Source organism: Prenolepis imparis, unplaced genomic scaffold (assembly GCF_030444845.1).
Source record: "Prenolepis imparis isolate NDT839.2.m4 unplaced genomic scaffold, iyPreImpa1.0 SCAF_1, whole genome shotgun sequence".
Lineage (NCBI taxonomy): Eukaryota > Metazoa > Arthropoda > Insecta > Hymenoptera > Formicidae > Prenolepis > Prenolepis imparis.
The window spans coordinates 7,772,823-7,794,993 of record NW_028141159.1 but is presented as its reverse complement, the minus strand read 5'-3'; the positions used below and the strand labels follow the sequence as shown (position 1 = coordinate 7,794,993).

General features: G+C 33.7%; 1 non-coding gene across 1 annotated transcript; it reads left to right on the top strand.

Annotated features, from left to right (window-relative positions):
* Positions 1–661: 661 nt before the first annotated feature.
* Trnal-uaa (transfer RNA leucine (anticodon UAA)) lies at positions 662–745 on the top strand. Its single transcript has one exon. It is a non-coding gene; the product is annotated as a tRNA-Leu (tRNA).
* Positions 746–22,171: the final 21,426 nt, after the last annotated feature.

Below are 22,171 nucleotides of genomic sequence, written 5' to 3'. Positions count from 1 at the left end.
ACTAAAGATTTAAGAACTAAGAAAAATATTACTGAGAAATCTTAGAAAAAGTTTTTTTTTACATGAAATCATTAATTAATTATTTTAATTAATATATAAATAAAATACATATTAAACCTTAGATTAACGTTTTGAATCTTAATAACGTAAATTTTCCATACATTTAATTTAATTTAATTAATTTGAAAAATATTATAAGAAAAATTGTTATAATGAATTTTTTTCATATATAATTATAATAATTAATAACTAAAATAAAAACAAATAAGTTAATAAAATAAAATAAAATAAAATATAGAGAAAAAGAATACAACAAAAAATGTTGATTTTATTTGATAATGATAATATTAAATAGAAATTATGTATTTAAAATTTAATTAATAAACAAATAATATTGAAGTAGTTGTAAAATTATAATGTTTTATGACAAAGTACAACAAATTTATCTATTTCCAAGTGTATTATAAAAAAAACTTAGCGATGTATGTTAATTTCATTTAAAAATGAGAGAAAAACATAATAATATTTTAATTGTATAATTACATATTATTGAAAAAAAAATTGTTATATTTTAAATAACTTAGCATAACACTCAATATACATACATTATATATATATTGTACACCTTTATAATACGATGTGGAAGATAGACCAACACAGAGCTAGGTTGGCCGAGCGGTCTAAGGCGCCAGACTTAAGTTCTGGTTCCCATCTGGGAGCGTGGGTTCGAACCCCACACCTGGCAAAACTTTTTTTTATAGAGCATTTAAAAATAAATAAAACTTTGTTATAAAATAATATAAATAATTAAGTCATTAAACAATTAATTTTCCTATTTGAAACTTTCAAATATTGAATACTTTTGTATTAAAAATTTTATCATTTGTATTTAATATTTTATATTTTTGCATTAGTCAATATATTTCTAAATATTTTGAGTCATATAACACATTAATAATGCAAAATAATATTGTCAATTTTAAACATTTTTCTAAAATGTGTGTATTGTTCCATAAAATATTTTATTTTTATTACATTTTTAACGTCTTTTGTTTTATATTTACAGAGTTATATTACAATTTTAAAATATCTATAATATAATATAATCGTATAAATCCATAATAAAATCTAATAATGTAATCCTTTTATATATTATGAAAAAAAAGATGTAGACCCGAGAAGTGCACGTTTAGAGTCAATATGTATCTCATGTATTGTTGACTCATAAAGGACACATAAAAGAATTTGTACGCTTGTGTCTGGTTGGTACCAAAATATTCTGCAAACAATGCACTATTCGAAATATAAAAGAGATTGATTTTTGACTCGTCTTAAAATATTAAAAGTCGACACTATGTCGCCGCGGATCCTATGCGGCGCATTCTTATATTATGCATATTAAATAAAAGAATTTGTACGCTGATGTCTGCTTGGTATCAAAATATTCTGCAAACAATGTACTATCGAAATATATATGCGATGAATTTTTGGCTTGCCCTAAAATATTAAAAATCGATACTTTGTTGGCGCGGACCTTATACTGCGCATACATAAATTATGTATATTAAATAAAAGAATTTGTAGGCTCGTATCTGTTTGGTATAAAAATAATCTGTAAACAATGTACTATCGAAATATGCAAGCGATGAATTTTTGTCTCTTCTTAGTAGTTTGACAATCTATTAATAATGAAATTTCGTAGCATCAAGTGGCTGTTATCGCGAAGGTTAGCAGTTTGAGGCTTTGTTCAAAATAAAATTAAAGGAATAATACGTTTTAAATTATACATTATAATATACCTTTTATCTTTTATTTATTAATATTTCTGACAGTTATCAGCTGATTTCTGTCAAATAATATTATTCTCAGATAAGGTATTATAACATATTATTTACAACATGTTACTATTTTAATATTTTTAGGATATTATTTTAAGATTTAATTAACATATTAATGCCTTATTAATATTTTTTTACAGAATTTATCAGATTAAAGCGTTAAGTTGCTAATTAATTTTTATTTTAAATAATAATATGTTAAAATTACAATTATAATACATTTTAAATAATATGTTATAATAATACTTTAAACTCGATTAATGTTTTTGACAGTTATCAGCTGATTTCTGTCAAAAATTATTATTCGAGTTTAAAGTATTATAAGATATTATTTACAATATTATTATTTTTATAATATATTTTTATTTTAAAATTCAATTAGCAAATTAACGCTTTAATAAGCTCATTTCTGTCAAAAAGTATTATTCGTGTTTAAAGAAATATTTTTCTAATTCTTTCTAATATAAAATTGAAGAATGGCGCGCGCTTAGCGCGCGCTTGGGTTGTTCTAGTGATAGATAAAAACAATAACAAAAAAGATTAATTAATAATAATGTCATAAAGCACCATCTATCTTAGAAATACAATATCAGTAGAAACTGTTACACACTGTGTTACATCGGCAATATAGACATCTGCATGCTTATTTCATCTTGTTACCTCTACATATTTTAGATATTCTCTTCAGATAAACCTACAAGTCTTCTCAGTCAGACAGTAAATTTTTGCATTACTAGATGTCAGTTGCCTCTATTTCCAATTAAACTATTATTGATTATATCAAAATTATTTCTCTTTCTTTAAACAAAATACATTTATTTAATAAATATATAAATTTTGGTATATATACCAAACATGTAAATATTTACAAATCATTATTTTATTCTCATAATTTCGATAGTTAGTTTCAATTTTGTGTTTTTACAAAACACAAAATTGAAACTATGATTAATATGAATAAATCTATGATTAAAATATAAAATTTAAAAGTAACTCTAACGTGAGAAATATAGCAATAGAAGAAATTGATATATATATATATATATATATATATATATATTAAATTTATAATATACTCTAGAGAAAAAATTTTTAAACGACAATTCTATTTCCAATTTAAATTACATCTGCTGACAAATTGTCGCGACATTTTTTATCTATTAATTAATGACTAGTTAATCTTAAAAAGGCTGTTTATTTCAAAAATAACTCTCCTTTACAATTTTTTGCTCACAGTATACAATTACCATGCAAGTTGTCTAAAAAAACGAAAGATTATTTATAGCAATCGTTAATATATAATTAATCTTCTAATTATGAAATTAATTTCTTAGTGTACAATAATAAATCTATGTTGCATTATGAGATCAAGGGAAGAATATTCAAATGTAAGAAAACAAAGATTATTTTTTTCAAACAAATTAATGATGCGGTATATAATCAAAGATTAAGACAATAACAGAAATTTTTTGTACGATACGATCAGACGATCGATATTCAGAGATCTCGTTTTCAACAAGATAATTCCCATTCACATTGTATACTGTCTCATCTACCTACACATACACATACATTCTTATATCCTATTTTTCAATGATAAATGTATATTCTTTTATAAACACTTACAATTTGTATTATAAATTTAATGCAAAGCTAAAGTAATTAAATGCTTAATTATATCTGGTAATTTAATTATGAAGAAAAAAAATTAGTTATGAAGAAAACAAAATTTTTTAAATTATTATTTACTATCATCTAGCTAAATTGGATTATTTAGTTAATTATTTTTTATTATAAAATTATTTTAAAAATGAAATAATTTATAGAACAATTACTCGCGAACGCGTCTTCTTTTTAAACCCTCGTCAAGGATCTTATATCGATGCGGTGGCAATCGACAACGCTTTAATAACATTTCTACATTATTCGGCGATCAAGTTTTGAAAGATCATTAAACGAAACAACGTGATGCGGTCGTAAAACCGCTTCGGTCGAAGTTTCCGCGTCTCTTTCGAACGGCCTCGCGTGTCAAGCGAAAGACTCGACACAACGCGACGATGAGGCGAATACGGTGACGAGCATTGGCCGTAAAGGAACAGCACGTTCTTACATTAGAAAACGATGAAACTCCGGTATAATATTATCGTGTGCAAGAGGCAACGGCCGCTTCGCCATAGTCATAAAATCACCAGTACCTACGTACGGCGAACGATCGCGGGGATGGTCCCCGTTTTCGGGATTGCTAATGGGAAATATGACGAGGAATCGCGGAATATTAACGAGGGAAACTGGTCCACGCCGTAAACACTCGACGTAAGTGTATCCGAGCTCGCCGGACACCTGGATCCGCGCTAATTTGGTTTTACGTTACAGAATGATTATAAGAATCCTGACGAGGTAACGCAATACGGACACGGTCGGCACTTTAATCCGAAACAAAGCATCCGTTTCGGCAAGAAAGAGAAAGAGAGAGAGAGAGAGAGAGAGAGTACGTAGGTGTGCAATCGTGTATGGGGTGGGACCGCACACATTGTCCCGTAAGTGAGCTCTCTCTCCGTTCTCCCGCGCGATTGCGGTGGAACGTTCCGGGCTAGAGATCAGAGGGATATGGTATAATTATGTCGAAGCACTTACGCGTGACCTCTTCGACTACCTTGAATCAGAAATCGATTACTCTCGCTCTTCTCTGAAATTCAGTCCTCTGAAAGCGTGCCTTTTCAACGGTAAACCTCGTGGATGAATGTGGGAGTGTTCGTATTTTTCTGAAACCATCGGTCGGAAACGAGATAAAATGATTGGAAGAATCGATAATCGACGGCTCTCTTGATGGAAACTAGCGATATGAAATATACATATATATATATATATATATATATATATATGAAGAAACGGTTATAAAATTCAGAACCTATTTCTACGTGTCAACTCGATCATGAAGAAATTTTCAATTTTTTCCGGGAAAATGAAATAGAAAATTATTTTTTAAAATAAATTTATAGATAATTTTGTTTATAGTTGCGCAGATGTTAATGCCTTATTTTTGCAATTTAAAGACCTGGTCATTTTATATAGATTCAAGAATATATATAATTTTTTACATTAGCTTCATATTCTTACTTCTATACATAGTAATCTAATTCGCTGAGTTACGTTTCTTTATAACTATATATATAATTGATATACCATTAACGTGAATAAATGTCATATATTTACGAATCAAAATACGCGTATATAAGCGCGGTTTATTCCCGTGACTATTACGTGAGCCGGAATGAAAATAGTATATGAATACGGCGGCATTTCAATAATAACTTACAATACGCGGAGAAACCTCTCTTCGCACGCGAATAACAGGTAATGACGAACTTAACGAGTACGGTATAGATTCCGCGTAGGTAGGTATATAGCGACGTAAAGAGGTTCAGGGTTCGAGGTTCAAGTGTCCGTGCAAGCACACGTTTTCACGTGCGTCGTCGTCGTGTCGTCGTCGTGTCGTCGAGGTGTGGGTCGACGTGAATTCCGAATATACTTCACGCACGCGTCTAATAGTACGTTCAAACACAACGGTAAATTAGCGCCAGCATGACTCCATCTCGGAAGGCAAACTCCCACATTAATCGACTATCCTCCTCTGACGGCAGGTCTCAAATGGCTCGTAAGGCGCTTTACGACGTAATCCGAAATTGTGTTGCTATCACCGATTAAAATTGAGATTGCCGCTATTGCAACCATGATAAAATCCGCAATGGAATTTATAATACATCCTCATGGCTTCCTATTGCAGGAAGAGCATCGATTTGAAATTTCGTATACACTTCCTGTAACTTCCTGTAAATTCATCATGTGTGTCCAGCGTGCGTGCATTAAAGTGAGAAATGCTTCGGCACGAGATGTTACCGGCGTTATAACATAAAACATTCCTTCGATAAAAGGTGTTACTAACTAAAATCAATACGTACCGATAGATGTGCCGCGTATGACTCCTCTATGGATTCTAATCAATAAGGATCACGCAATAGAATATTTGCAGAAAGATTACTGCATGTATTGATAACATTCCGCAATAACTCATATATACACGACGTTCATGACAATATTAATCAACTAGCTCACCGATTTTATGATCACAAACATAATAATAATAATAATAATTTTTTATATATAAAGATATGCATACGTATATTTTTTTTATTTTAAAATAAAATAAAATAAAATAAAGTATATTTTCTTGATATCGCAATGACGAATTTCATGTAAAATACAATAGCTTAAAATAATCTTTATGTGAAATAATGTCACACGAAACATTTATGACGCTGCATTCCATCTTCTATAAGATGGACCTCGTTACACCGAATTTGGTAACGACCACCTTCGAAGTGGCACGACGCCACTTTCGTTTGCGTTTGACACTCTGTCCGCTGTGTCTACCGCCGAGTCGTTCCTCAAAGAATCGTCTAATGGAGAAAGCCATGACAAGTGTGTATGTGTGTGTATGTGTGTGTTAAAAACACACAGTCATAACTCATCATCGGTAAAGCTTCATTTAATCTCTTTTTACGCATAATTTTTTTTCCGTTTTCAACGAAAATTTTGCCTCAATTTAAACTGTATGCTTTCATCGGAAAATGAAGATTGGAAATTGGAATTATTGCGAAAAATTACATATTCAAATGATTTTGCACGCTTCTCTTAGGCATAGGCATCACGAAGACGCGGTTCTCTTGTATGCCGCGCTTGCTATAAAGTAATGCCGAAGCGATAAAATACACACGTACGACGTGTGTCTGCGAGATATTGTGTACACGTGTGGGAAGGTGACGTCGCAAGTAGTATTGATACATCGAGATTTAAGGCAAGATCGTGGCTTTGATTTGCCACGAGATGTATCATACATTCCTGCTTATTAATATTACAACCGGTGCGTTATCCTCTCATAAATACGATTGTCAATGCGAAAAATCAATCGCGAGTTTGACGCCAAACGTTAAATCAGTCTATCCTCTTTCTTCTTTTCCTGCTATTGTAAAACGCATTGATGCAAATAAAGCGCATTTGTCACAGTCGTTAAGAAACGAATCGCTTCGTTCCATTAATATCGAAAAACCGTTCGCGCTGCTGATCGGAAATATATTCATTGAATAATTTTCGTCGAGACATATTGGACAATCGCTACTTTTAAATATCGTATTCAATTGTATATTTTAATTAATTTTAATATTGCATTGCATTTATCGTAATTTTAAACATCTTTGATGTCTACATCGCGTATGTGCGCATATCGCAAACATTACATAATATACTACTTAAAGTCGATTGTAAGTAAAATGTAACAGCAACTGTTGTCGAAACAGAGTGTCTCGCAAAAGGAAGAAATACACGACCATTGTGGCAAGTTTTTATCATTGCGATCGTCGAGCGAACATAACACTGTAACATGTTTCTCTTTGCAAGGAATGCAAGAGTCATGGTGGGTTTCGAGAAAACAAGCGAAATAATTGGACCTTAAGATTCGGCGGAACACGCGAAGACATATGCGACATCGTTGCTGTTTTTCTTTCAGGGGGAATGCAATGCTTTGTGAGACCTCGAACGCATGTAAATTCTAAATGTAACTTCAACTCCAACATATAGATCGAACATTCGCTCTCAAATTTACCTTGATGCGTGTTTCTATCATTTTATATAATTAAAGTACTATTTCTCTCTTACAATGCTAATTTAAAAAAGAAAATATTAATATCTACTGCAAAATTAACTTGCATTTAATTTCCACCGAATATTTATGTCTTTATATTTGAAACTCTTTGACAATCATGTATAAATATCAAGATTAAGAAGACAAAAATGTTTATGCATATCGCAAACGTTTATGCAGAACGGTGGCGTCATTGGACAGTGATAAAGTTTTAAGACGCGGAAATAAAAAAATATGGGCCGCCCTTATAAGGCAGGATCTCACATACGCGCGTATTACAGGACGGCCGAGAGTCGCAGGGGTAATTTATGACACGGGACAAATTATGTCTCACCGAACCGGTAAGGAATTTGTGCGCGAAGGTACCAGTTGTAACTGCCTACAACGGGTGTTAATTGAAAGCCACACTCCTAAACAATTATAAATATCCTCTTATTATTATAATCTACCGAATTTATGTCCCACTTAACACATACAAAATCAAGAAAGTGAAAAAGGTACATATGTAAACAGTCCGTCTCAAGGTAGATTTGTTTCGAGAGATATTAAAAATACAATATGATTATTTTTCTTAGAATACACTTAAATATATCTTCGACAATACATTTAACTGTATAGTTGTAATTTCATTACGCGCTTAATAAACATTAAATGATTAAATCGCTGAAATATGTTTCGTAGATATAAATTTAAAACTTATAAGAACAAAATTTAATAATAATAAAATTGTTGCAAAATAATAAAAAATTACCTTTTTAAAAAAAAGATAAAAAACAGACTCTAAAATATTATTGCAAAAATACTATTCTATGAAATAGTATTTTAATTTTTACAAAAGTAATAATATTACATACAATTGAAAAATTTTTTTAATTTTACTAAAAATAAATTTTATTTTATTTTTTCTAAAAATAATTTTAATTTAATTTTATAATTTTTCTATAAATATATTTTCTATAATTTAAATTTAATATTATTAATTTATTAATAATTCAAATTTTATGTCTAGCATTCTTAAATCCCTATAATAATCCTAGTATCTCAAATTAAGATATTAAAAAAGTTCTGACGATCCTAATAACTCTAATAATCCTATTTGCTAGCCAAATTGAGATTTAAAGAGCGTGACTTAATCGCACGTCTCAATCGTGTGTCCTAATTAAATGTATCGGTAACATTCCCAAAGTATTGTCATTACAAATAAAATATAAAATACGCTCTCGAAAATATTATCATGCGATACAGTTATAATTGTTTATCAAAAGTTAATTAATCGCCAATTGTAATAATTACAACAAATTATATTTTCTTATACTAATCTCAATCGCAATTTTGAAAAAGAATTTGACAATATATAGAGCGTCTCGCACCATACCTTGTTGTTCAATTGATAACAATAACACATTATATGTATGTCATAAAGGCCACGTATTAAAGTTAATTTACGTCCTGAAATATTTAATATTTTATACATTATTTTATAATATAAATTAACGCTAAATATTCTGTATCTGTATTTCAAATTAATGTTGATGAATAGATTATTATCGTCGCAAGTAAACTCAAATAGTATTTCTTAGAAGAAAATCTATTTTATTTTTATCAAGAAATTATTTGTATAAATTAATTTAACATTATGACTACATTCTACCAAATTTTCAATTTCCGAATAATTTTATTTGACGTCAAAAATTCAAGAGTTTTTCTTTTTTTTTTAAATAAATTAATGTAATGCAATTTAATTATTGCAAATACAACTAATTTTTTCTTTGTTTTTTTTTATTAAAATCACTCATTTTTTTCTTGATAATTCCTGTGCAACGATTCGCCTACTACATACTGCAACCAATTTCAGATATTCCCAGCACGGAACTGGCGAACAGACGCGATTATTCATTTTTCCTCCCTACTCTCCAGCAATACCTCTTCCTTCTTGAATAATGTGCATATCTTACCACTGCGCTTTATTGCAGCGAGAGCCATTACTGCTGTCATTGCGTACTCGCACTGTGTGCTTGAGAAGAGAAGAGTGTCTTTATTAAACGCGTTATACGTAACACCTGTGCACATAGTTTTACACATTGGTTGATATATTAAATAATAATCCAATAAGTTATGTTTTATGTTTAAACATTTTTAGATATTTCTACAACATAGATATGATGTATTTGAATATTTTCAAATACTTTGTTGTAGTATTATAATTATACCATATCACTGTCAAGGATAAGAGACGCGCATACTAAATACTCTCTAAAATAATCCTGTTAAAGTACAATAATTTCTTCAAGTAACAACCCAAAAGACATTACTTTAAATTGCATATGTTTCGCCGATCGATGACCATCGAAAGACAAAGGGCGAATGTATGTACACTATATACATATTTCGTGCATGCGATTGTCCTCTCGACGAAATCGCTCGACCGCAGCGATCGTCTCGTCGGTTCTACTTCGTTCAGTGATTTGTAATTACTGCTACTAATATGATACACGCCGACAGTGGCTCTCATCCAAAACGGCAAGCCAATTACGGGTTCTCGAGACAAAGGGTCCCGCAAAACGTCGAGCTACAGGCCCAGCGCATGCAGACGGGCCCATCACGGTCCCGGGAGCTTTACGATCTTACACGGCGCCATAGGTTAATCATCTGAATCTTCCTCTCGCTTCTACAGTCTCTCGGCTGCGGATCCTTCACCAATAGATCCTCGATTCGTCTTCCTGCAGCGATTCCTACCGATCGCTACCGTCTTTGCTGATTCAAGCGCAGAGATTCAGCGCGATCTCTTTCGGATCCCTAGAAGCCCCAGGGCCATGCACGCTTCTTCTACATGGACCACCTCCTACGGTCCCGATCTCGTTTTCGTAAATCACAATCATCGGCGAAAAAATCGATTACCGGACCGCGCACTCCCCGCTGCCGTGTTTACTAATCGTGCAACACGATATACATCGGTAATTGGATATAAAAGCCGACATATAAATAATTAAAAATAAAAAATATATATATATACAGTGGGAGATGTTGCGAATATAGCATATTGCAATACATTTATAAAAAGTCGTCTCCTGAGTTTTATATAATGTATTACTACGAATTTATATTGTAAATTAGAAGCTAAAAAATTCCTCGTATCTTTCATCGCCACCAATTCTTTGGGCGCGCATATAAATCTTTTTAGATTAAAATATTATTTAGAGAATAGATTTTTTTATGCAATTTCTTCTGTATTAAATCTCATAATTATATTTTTTCGCACTTTTCCCTTAAAATAACAAAAATAAGCGAGCCCTTCCTAACTCAAATTATTAAGCAAAATCTCGTATTCGAGTTACGTAAATGATGTATCCGGCTTAATACAGCGGCAAGTGAAAAAAAAAAGACGTATTTCTCGGTTTCACTACGTGCCGCGGAACTTAGTGTAATTTTCACGGAAGATCGCTGTAAGGTGCTAACTAACGTTCCAACAGGATCGACACCATTCCTTTTCCGAGCGTGCCGCGCAATTCCGGGAATAAAGCCCGAATTCGTGACGTGCTGCCGCGTTCTATTGACCCCCCTGTCATCGCGATTGAGGTGACAGGACCAACGTGGCAGTTCTGTTTCGAAATCGTCGGTTTCAATCTTGCGAGAGAGGGATTCGCGCGCGTTTCGCATGCGGTGCGAGAAGTGGCGGGGAACGTGCGAATTGATTTGCGGTCGGTCATATGTCGATGCACGGCCTGGCGCCACAGTTGGCATTCCAGCATTTCCGGAATGGCATACCGCCTCTCATCAGATCCAGCCTCTCGCATTAACCGGCCGATTGCCGATGCAATCTCAAGTGACAGTCCGCGTATCGAACACGAAACGATATAAATATGAATGATCCGCTTAAGATATACAAAGTGCAATGAAAACAGATGGATATATTTATTACGGCTCGATTTATTATCACAGATGCATACGCAATGTTTGAGATATTATAATATTATGACGTATAAATCTACAACTTTGAAATAGCGATTTTGTTTAATTAGGCACATGCATCCATATATTAATTTATATTATTCTAATTAATAATGTAGACACAAATCTTCTTTTCCGAAGAGAAAAGTGAAAATCAGAAATCTTTACCTGATTAATTCTAGGTAGTTTAAATAAGCTCTGTCACAACTTTTGCGAAAAAACGTATATTTTGGAATAACTTGTTACGAGTGCTAATGTTCTATTTAATTTTCTTGTTCCTTGTACACCACCTATCAGGAAGAGCATGCGCAAGATGGAATTTCCGGCTCATCGTAAAATTCAGCGACGATCTAACTAACTCCTGAGCGTGCGTAAAACCACGGGTGGCATTGCGATGTACCGTAAAGTTCCGTTTACACCCAAAACGCGAGCGGTCTTAAGCCAGGTCGAAATCATGTGTGGGAACCAGAACCGCGCGGCACAATGGCAAGGCTTATTAAAATTCCTGGCTGTATTTTATGCGCGCGAGACGGTGGGCACCATCTCGCGAGAAGGCGCAGTGAGAAGCTGGGGAACGAGATGAGAAAGAGAGAAACAGAGAGAAGGTCCCCTTGGTAAAGGAAAGGAAAGGGGGGCAATTGGACGGGGTACGAAAGGGGGGAAAGCCACGCGACTCTCGGGGTCCAGGCTTAATCTCGCCACATCTACACCTACGCTTACTCTCTAACCGACATGGGTATAGGTATACCGCTGGACCACGGGCGCATTTCACTGCGACAACTTCGGGTTTCATCCTTTCGCCGGCCTCGTTCGTTCTCCTTCTTCTTAAGCCGGTCTCGAACCGGCTCCCAAAATTTTCCGCTTTAAAAGATGTATGGAACGAATTGTACTTTGTCAATGAGATGTCACACGAGATTTCATCAGCTCTGTGTGACGGAAATGAAAGATTATGTACATACATATATATTTCGGATTATTTTTTTATTGCATACTTTGATAGCAATATGTAAAAAAATCTGGTACATAAAATATTAATATTATGCATTATATAATATAGCATTATATAATCATTATAAAATTAATTTTACATATACATTTAATTTATTTTATAAAATTTTTATTGCATCACATGTCATTGTAAATCTCGTAACTTTATTCGTTAGAATTCAAAGACCATCATTAACAGCGATCTTCGGATTATTTCATGATTATGATACTTAACGAACAATGAAAGATAATGAAGAAAAATTTGCTACGCCCCTCCCAGTTATTGAGCAAATTGTGGAAATCCCCTTTCGGCTTATCGTACAAACGATGAGAGACACGCGCAACATCGTTGCACACGTTATGCACCTATGCGAAAATATCTATATCGCCGAACATCCTACAGTACGTTACTAGAGGCGAGTGCGTTACCCTCGCGTATTGCACGTTCTTATCGCGCGACGACCGCTTATCAAGCGCCAGTCTGGCCAGACTCCCTCCGCAGGTGAATGCAGATATGCAATCTACCTGTATTCGCGTCTCTGACGAGAGTGCGCGCGGCTTAGAAAGAGGACGCTCTTTCTGTATGTCTCTCCTCTGCGCGTCTCTTATCGCGAATTCCGGACCCCAGTCGTGCACCCCACCATCACATCCGGAGTGGTAATTGAATTCTCGGTACTTGGCAGCAACGAATATTCGTCTTACGTTAAAGAGCAAATTTATTTCGTCACACCAGTATATACACATAATATATATACGTCTCGTTATCAGTAACAATTTCGCAAAATAAAGTAGACAAATTCTTTAATTGCCATGTAAAATAAAATTATCAGATAATATGATCAAAAAATGTAATTATAATAAGGCATTTTGGTTGTATTTTGTATTATTTCAGTGTACGTATAAAATTTTAAGAAAGACGATAATAATACGCGGAATCGCTTTGTGTAATGATTCCATAGTACGCTAATTATTTTCGCAAAAACAAATTGTCGAACAATAATGAAATTTAGACGTTCCCGGTATTCGAATTGACGTCGCAGTTACCAGAAACGTGTCAAGATTGTTTTCTTGAAAAGCGCAAAAGTCGGAAACTTGCATATAAAAATGTGCACCTGCTGCTGGAGCAAAGAATCTTTCCTACTCGCGAGAGAGGTCAAGAGCGTCGAATGGAATTCTTTTACGCGAAAGTTAATTCGAGGAACTCCGACATCTCGTTGAGATCGCTTCCTGCCCGAGGATCCTTGTCCAGTTGGCCGTCGGCCAGAGGCAAATTAACCTAACGAGGAAAAGAAAGGCAGTTTTCACCGGAAATCACGCGGCAACAGCGCAGACAAAAAGAGACAAAGGAAGACCAGAGATTTTTTTCGCCGGCGAAAGAGAATCCGTTGCCAATGCACCTTCGATGCGTCCACACCCACGAGAGCGAATGGACAAGCTGCCGGACCGGGCAGCCCTCGTACCATGTTCCGGGAGGAGAGGAATCGAATTCAATGGGGAACCATTGTTATTTATCTTCCTAGGCGTGTTCTGGCCCGGGTCCAACGGCCCACGTGGCCGCGATTATTTATAAAATCGGTACCAAATAGGGCGCCGTGCTGGGCGTTAACGAGACCCGTGTCACGCCGTTGTGCAATCCGGAATGGAAGAGAGCCGCTCTTCCACGAACAACAAGTAAAAAGAACACGGCGCCTCGCTAATGACATCGATAGTCAACCCACTTGTAAACTCATCGTGCATGCATGTTTTACGTTGATGACGCAAAACTTGCAAGTAGTAGTAGCCGATGTTTTTCTTCGCGAGATAGAACATCCCTCTTATTTTTTTTACGATTACTTTTTGTCAAGTGTAAGATAATTCTTACTAAGATGATTATATTTTTCTTCGTGTATTATCATTGACACGAGATTGTTATTATTATCGTGACTGGATTATTTAAATTTGATATATAATTATATAATTTAGATATAGATTTATTCCACGAATAACAATGTTTACCAACGCTGATGTTCAATAATAATCAATTGACATATTAAGCTATTAGCAAAAATGTCTTGCTTTCTAATGCAATTTGAAATAAGTTTCTTATTACGTGATACGTTATCGCTCAATATTTAATAAACGCAGAATAGATTAACCGGTGCCATCAATGTGCTTGCGCGACATTAAATATCGGATGCGTGTACTCATTATCTCGATACGCTATCTAACTTACCCATCGATATAATAAGCTTATCTTCAATCTTTATCCTGATTTGTAACTCGCCAGAGAAGCCCCCGTACTCAGAAATCCAAACAGCTGTGATAGAAGTATAGGTTTGAAGAAAGAATAAAAATTGAATAAAATGTGATATAGATAAAAGAAGGAATAATCTGATTATAGGAAAATGCGAACACTCGCGCCTAAATTATTCATCAAAAAATTATGTGCTTAAAAGGTAGACAGAAGATAAATGGTAAGCAAAATGCATTTAAGCCGCCAATAAACTTCGCGCTCGAGTGGAATGCTAATATATTATTCGCCGCCAATTCCCTTCTTGTTAGATATCGTCCATCATGAAAACGAATATAGTACAGATCAGGGACGTTGAATATGATAGGATTAAAGTAATCATGCAAATTACATCTTTAAATATATGTATTTGTGTGCGCGCGTGTATTGGTATCAATACAAGTTTATGTCTTAATCACTAGATCGATTAATTTTAATCGGCACTCTATCCTTTTTCATAAATCTTGCAAGATCGTCAAGCAGCTTGCACGATCATGGAGGTCTCCTACGAAAAATAATCCACTTTTAAAATGACACGAATAACATTTACGATGCTCGTGAATCGAAAATAGCATAGAGGAATGAGATAACAGCTATTCGGAATGCTGGACGATAGATTATGCTATCTATAGATTTACTTGACACAGTGAATCGTATATTTTATCAATGCAATTTATTTCATATCATTGAAAGCGATAAAATCATTGTATTGCAAATATTATAGCTCTGCCGAGTAATATTGCTGTATCATTTTTATTTTATTTATCCTGTGAATATATATATTCGCGAATTTATAAAAATAAATATACAAAAGTACAAATGTTAATCATAGTTTTTTAATATTCACTAAAATATACATTGATTAATAAAATAATATGATGCCAAATTATTTAGTCTCACAATAGATCGCATTTTTTAATACACAGAAAAAAAGTGTAGGTATATTAAAATTGTGCTGTGGCTTCGATATACGTATTAAAGCTTATAGTATACGCTCTGTTATATAACTCCTCTCTTCTCTACATGAGTGTTTGAAGGAGTTCCAAAGCTTTCGAACGATATTCCCGCGAAGGGAAACCGTTCGGAACGCTTGATCGGTATTGTGTACGGCTCAAAAATGACGAAAGGGTAAATATAACGAGGGGGATGAATATTTATGGCATCGCTCTCAATTGCTTCACTCGCGAGGAAGTTCCGCACGTGTCGGTACATCGAGGACTCGTTTGGAAAAAAGAAAGCAGGAGAGAGAGATCCATACGAGTAAATATATTTAAAAAAGAATATCCCCTATCACGAAACGCACTTCGATACGAACGCGGAAAATTTATGCCTGTTTTACGATCTCGCTTTATAATCGAGTTTCGTTTATTTTGCGAGATTTAGCATCTCCATTCCATAGATCATGCTGTCGATAGCGTTATCGTGGAACAATACTTTTGATCAATTTCTCGATGACATCGGAACGTCATCGGAACGTCATAGGTACTGTCATATATCAATCCTTGTGATCGAATAGAAAGACATTTGCTGGAATTTTATCCTGCGTAACTGCTATGCAATCCTTTCGTATATTGTATATTTTATTAATGTCTCTAATCATATTGAAACATTAAAAAGTGTGTTAGAGCAATGTCTTATATGACACTGCAGATTATTTCATTAATTAATAAAATCTCTATAATATAGAAAAGAATGTAAAATACTGCATATAAAAAATGGTGTCGGCTTTCCGAAAGTATTATTTCTAAAAGTCAGACTGAAAAGATCCGAGATTAAAATCACCGATTGCTTTATTATTAGCCAGAAGAAAGAATCTTTTCACGTGAGTTCTTTATCCCGTTCAGGGTGACTGGCGAAATATCGACAAAATCGTCTGACGCCAGCAGAAAATTTCGTAACACTCATTGAATTTCCGAGTCTGTTGCGGTTCCGCCTTTGAAGAAGAGGTCGACTCTATTGACTTCTTTTAAAACCTATTTTATGCTCGAACATAGTTTCCTTTAAATCAGTCTCAATATATTTGATCTTTGACTTCTGAGACGATATATTTTTTCATAAATAACAAAAAACCTACTAACTCGAAATTGATAAATTTTCACATTTTCTAAGTATTACAAATAAATTATTTCTACATTTTTCAAATTAAAAAATATCATCTAATTATAGAAATTTAATATAGTAAAAAATTAAACAATAACGTAGTTTGATCATAACAAGGAAACGTTAAAGTAGCGTAATCTTCGGTCGACAAGAAGTGAGAAATAAAAATAACTCGATAACTTCCTCATCTCTTTGTATTTTCCGTCGTCATCGTGACACTCATTGTCAGTAACACACGAGAACGCATCAATATAGCGAATGCCTCTCTACATATACTTTTATGCATGGTAGCTGTCACGAGTGCAAAAGTTGTAAAAGGCGCGAATGCATATATCATGCAGGCGTAATGCAATATCAGAGCCGGGGCCCCTTGGCCCAGGGGCCTGACGTCCCGGCTATATACCGGTGTAAGTATAAGTAATGCCTGTTATTTGCCGGGTATTAGTTTTTGCCCCGGCCTAACTTATCGTCCTCGTAAAGTAGCGCACAATTACCTGTCTCTACTGTGCGAATGCCAACGCAGAAGCTTATGCGGACCTATCTCGTATCACTTCCGAGAGTGTTTCTCCGTGAAATTACATTCGCCATAAAACGACGATAAGATAAATGGCGAAATCAAGAAAAAGATTCACTTGAGAAAACCAGCATATATAATTACTAATAAGATACGATTTTAATTTTAATGTCGTAACAATTAGTCATTGTAATTGTAATAATTTCTTTTTTTTAATGATTTTAAAAAAATGTTTAATATATCAGAGAAAACTTTACTGAGATTGAAATAAGAATATTATCTCTGACAGTTCAAATAAGCTTCTTCAAAAATGTTCATCACGCATGCCGAGATGTCACATATTACTTGAATGAATAATGTTAATCAATGATATATCTTTAGATTTTATTAGACTAAAATTATGTTATAATACCTTATCCTTGATTAATATTTTTTGACAGAAATCAGCTGATAACTGTCAAAAATATTAATCGTGTTTAAAGTATTATAACATATTATTTAAAACATTATTTTAATTTTTATAACATTATTTTAAAAATTAATTAGCAAATTAACTCTTTAATCAGCTGATTTCTATCAAAAAATATTAATAAAGCGAAAATTTGCTAATTAAATATTCTAGTTTACATATTTATATTTATATTATGTATGTTATAATTTGCTAATTAAATTTTAAAATAGTAATATGGTAAAAGTTATAAAATAGTAATATGTTGTAAATAATATATTATCATACCTTATTTTCTCTATTAATATTTTTTCTTTCTAAAGCTATATCATTTCAAACGAATCTCTTTCGAGTTTTAATTAATTATTAATATTAAGTCATGTATATAGTATCGCGCGCGCGCGCTATTAGAATGAAGTTGCCGATGTTTGTAGAATAGCGGCCATTACCGAAACGCCGCGAGTATCAGGCAGTTGGAGCTGCGTTCCGCTGTGATTAATTAGTAAGCATAATCGTTAGAAACGATTTCTAACCTTTGTATTGTAATATTTATCAATCGCATATCATAATTTCAACGTTAACGTGTAGGCGTAATTGTTCGAAACGCATATTTCGCGAAAAATTCAATGCAAAATCTCTTGCCAACATAACCCAACTTAATCTGTAGTCGCGCGCGCGAATCCGTGGATATATTTATCGTTAATTCTAGTTTACATATTTATATTGTGTATGTTATAATGCGAAATAATAAGATTATTCTAATATATATGTATTTTATTTGTTACAGGTAGCATTGCGATACACAGTGCGATTCACGCGTCGTGTCGGGAGTGTCGTGTAAAGTGTCGGGCGATCGTAATTATTCGTGTTTTCGTGAGTGCTACCATGGACCAAGAGAGGAGGAGGTGGCCCAGGGAGGCATCGGGCGACATCAGGGCAACTATGAGGTATGCAAAATAAAACATTTTTTCTAAACTGCATTGCTTATGAAATATTCAACACACACATATGTATACATAATATGAATATTTTGTTTTCAGACCAATGTGCTGTGTACTACAACTCCGCTATTGCACGTATCGGTGAGTGAGAAATTGTTTATTTTTTAATATTTATATAGCGATAATGGGGGTATATATAATATGTTGAAAATATTAAAATAATGTTTTAAATAATATGTTATAATATCTAATCCACGATTAATATTTTTTGACAAAAATCAGCTGGTAATTGTCAAAAATATTAATCGAATTTAAAATATTATAACATCTCTTTCTAAAAAAGGCATGTAAAGTCGATTCTCGCAAGTATTGTTGCATCTTTTCCGCAATGCTGATTGACTGTTTCGATTCGCATTGTGCGTTATATTCGTAGCATCGAGAGGCTGTCATCGCGAGGGTTAGTAGTTTAACAGTTTGTTCAAAATAAAATTTAATAAAATAATATGTTATAATACTTTATCCGCGATTAATATTTTTTGACAGAAATCAGCTGATAACTGTCAAAAATATTAATCGAGTTTAAAGTATCATAATATATTATTTAAAACTAATATCATTATTTTATTTAATTTTATTTGAACAAACTGTCAAACTGTCTAACTCTCGCGATGACAGCCTCTCGATGCTACGAATATAACGCACAACACGAATCTTGACAGCCAATGAGCATCGCGGAAAAGCGACAACAATAAATTTCGTTATATGCAAGTATCGACTTTACATATCTTTTTTAGAAAAGGATCATATGCTTTTTCAACTTTCGTGAATATTTCAAATAACTCGTGTGTAACAATTAATAAAGCATTTTCTCATTCTCGTATATGATGACTAATGAAAAATCGAATTTTATTGATGACAAATGCCATAAATCATTAGCGAGAACCAACAGAAATTCATTATCATTATTGATGTCACATGAATTATAATTCATATCGATATAATATGTGAAACTATATGGAATTTTATGAAAATATCCATTTTCTGAGTTAAACAATAATCGATATTCAATTACATTATGCAACTCTATTTTCGGCTACAATACAAATTGTAATTGCATACTATTAATATTCGATATTACACAAACGACTACCTCACTCATGTGCGTAAAACAGTAAATGGTGGTTTTTTAATTCCAAATGAATCATCATTAGAATCCTTTGAGGATTATTTAGATGTCTAGAAAGCATATATTTTTTTCACGTTATCGACTTAACGGATCAACCTTTAACGGGCATCAACGACCTCGTCGGTGGGCTTTGTTCAAAATTACGAGTTGTCCTGTGTTTCCTCATTTTCCATTTTTCTTCCTCTCTCTTTTATCTCCATGTTCGTGTAATCATTTAGGATCGATATTTCTGATTCCGGAGTAGCCGTCGTTACGGATAATGGGTCCCGATAAGGCCAATCGCCGAAAAAGCGGTCGGTGCACATTTATGTACTCATGTTTGGTCCAATTAAGACGAACCGGTAGTAAGCCGATCACAAGATTCCAAAGATTTTCAAAGATTTATCCGCGCAGTTAGTCGATAGCCGCATATCAAATCAATAACAAGTTGAAATCAATAACGAGGTGAACTCTATTCGAATGCGGATGTGTTCGATATTTCAGGGAAAGTGTGAATGCCAGAAGGTGGTGTATAGTAATGTGTGTATATATATGGCTTTATTCAAATAATAGTTGTAAATACAAACATATATATATTCATAATATTTTAATAAATTGCATCACGTGAAAACAATGTAAAATGTTAGTAAAGATTTTCAATTATTAATCACGTTAGAATATTCATATTATACAATATATTATCTATATAAATATATTACGTTTATTATTGCGTATTATATAGCGGCGCTATGAAAGAATGAGGATATTTGCAATATATGTATGCATTCAAAATCTCTCCATTCTAAAATCCTTTGTAAATGAAATTTGAAACACATTTGAGAACGGTATCTATAGTAAGACGTGTAACAAAGGATCTCACACAGGTATGGGTAACCGTTTATTCGGATCATCCAAAGAACCGAATGCTAGTCGCATTTACCCGGATGAGAATCGGGCTACAACAAGGGTGAAAAACTGAGTGAAAATCCACCTGGTGCTTCCGTTGCTCATGTGAGCAAAGCGAAGGGGCGTAAACGCGCGAAAAATTCGACATTTCCTCGATTTTCTTCGGGGCGTTGCGTGACCACCCGGCATGGCCATCATCTGTCACATGGCACATAAATTCAGCCGCGACAGAATTCGTATAGCGATTAAAAAGAGAGGTCGAGATGACACAATACGGGAGGCTGTCTGTCGAATATTTACCGAGGTCAGCCCCTCATTGTCGCTAGAGCAGATCTTCTTCGGCTCCTCGCTTTCTCAGTTTTTGACTTCCTGTGCAAGAAGATGTAAAAAAAAAATATATATATATACATATATAATAGATACGTAAACGCGAAATGGATTAAGGATCTTTCTCGAGAAGTATTTCGAGGATTTTAAATAATTCGTACGTGACATGTTTAAATTCAATAATGATATTCATAGATATCGTATGTGAATTTACGTGATAGAAATATAGAATATAAAATTCGTATAGTTACGATCATACATAATTAAGTATTTGTAAAATGTATTAAACTTTTTTGCAGAGTTGTCAAAGTCAAAATGCTCTTGCGCGGTTGTAGATGTTCGGGTACTTAAATTATGCGACATGCTCTTTGCAAGAAATTGCCACACAGGTCGTCCAAGTATGGAAAATCCTTACGGAATCCTTTCTCTTTTCTCTACCCGGTCCCTTTTCCAGTGTGGTCTTTTCTCACACACACAGACACACACATTTGTCCTTTATACTCTCGGATTGTCACTGTTCTTTCGGATCCCACCATTGGCCCTAGCGGCCAATTTACTGAATGGACGTCTCACTTCTCTTTGAAAGATCAGAACAACCGACTTTTAAAGCTTCTTTAAATGGAGGCGTTTCAAAAGAAAACCGGTGTATGCAAAAAAAAGAGGATATAAATCGAAAAGTCATTCTATTTTTAGAATTTTTAACAATATCGATACTCAATAAAAAGAAAAATCTAACAATACGTCGATTATTACATTATACATCACTCGATAATTAAAAGATAACATTTAATATAATTTAAATCTTTAAATGGCAAATAAAACAGCGATTATGCTTATATGATAATTATATATTGAATTTTGCGTTGGGGGGGGGGGGATATTAGAAGCAGCATACCACGCTCATTCTTTCACAGCGACTAATAATGTGTCAAGTTATACGCGAAGTTATGTCTATTAATTCGACTAGGAATAACCGTTTCAAAGTCTAATAAACGCTCGACACGCAGGATAATTAAGCGTACACGCGCGT